The sequence below is a fragment of the Sapajus apella genome, unplaced genomic scaffold (genome assembly GCF_009761245.1).
Source record: "Sapajus apella isolate SASKATOON/1434 unplaced genomic scaffold, GSC_monkey_1.0 scaffold12, whole genome shotgun sequence".
Lineage (NCBI taxonomy): Eukaryota > Metazoa > Chordata > Mammalia > Primates > Cebidae > Sapajus > Sapajus apella.
The window spans coordinates 34,857,921-34,858,665 of record NW_022436952.1 but is presented as its reverse complement, the minus strand read 5'-3'; the positions used below and the strand labels follow the sequence as shown (position 1 = coordinate 34,858,665).

The 745-nt window shown below is 41.5% G+C and overlaps 1 long non-coding RNA gene across 2 annotated transcripts in view; it reads left to right on the top strand.

Moving 5' to 3' along the window:
* The window catches only part of LOC116553426, a 24,019-nt gene that overhangs the window by 22,447 nt on the left and 827 nt on the right, over nucleotides 1-745 (top strand). The window lies entirely within an intron of this gene.

Here is a 745-nt window from a genome sequence, read left to right as displayed (position 1 = left end):
GTGTGTCTAGTTGCACAGCAAAGTAAACTGCTTGACTAAATTTGGGGAGATCAGGGATTCTCTAGAGGGGGTACTCCCAGATTTCAGTAAATTGTTTTATTGGTTTGAGCCATAAAGTTAGCTCATGCTGATACCAAGCACCAACAGGAGATTTGTCAAAGGTCAGGGGCATAGTCGTAAAGGTCAGAATCCCTTTACGGTTACCAAAATGTGAACCCCCAAAATCTGAGATGGGTCTCAGTTAATTTTTTGTATGTGTGGGTCTTTTTGGTGTGTGTTTTTGTCAGTTAATTTAGAAACTATTTTGTCAAGGTTGAGGACGTGCATCCGTGATACAGTCTCAGGAGGTTCTGATGACATATGCCTAAGGTGGTAGAGGCACAGTGTGATTTTACATGTTATAGGGAGCCATAAGACATCAATCAATATGTATAAGATGCACATTGGTTCAGTCTGGAAAGGTAGGGCAACTCGAGGCAAAGGCGGGACAACTCAAAGTGGGGAGGAGGCTCCCAGGTCATAGGTAGGTAAGAGACAAATGGTCGTATTCTATTGAGTTTCTGATTAGCTTCTCCAAATGAGGCAATCAGATATGTACGTATCTCAGTAGAAAGGTGACTTTGAATAGAATGGGAGGTAGGTTTGTCCTAAGCAGTTCCCAGTTTGACTTTCCCTTTAGCTTAGTGATTTTGGGGTCCCAAGATTTATTTTCCTTTTATAGTACAATAGGCTGTTTCATCAAATT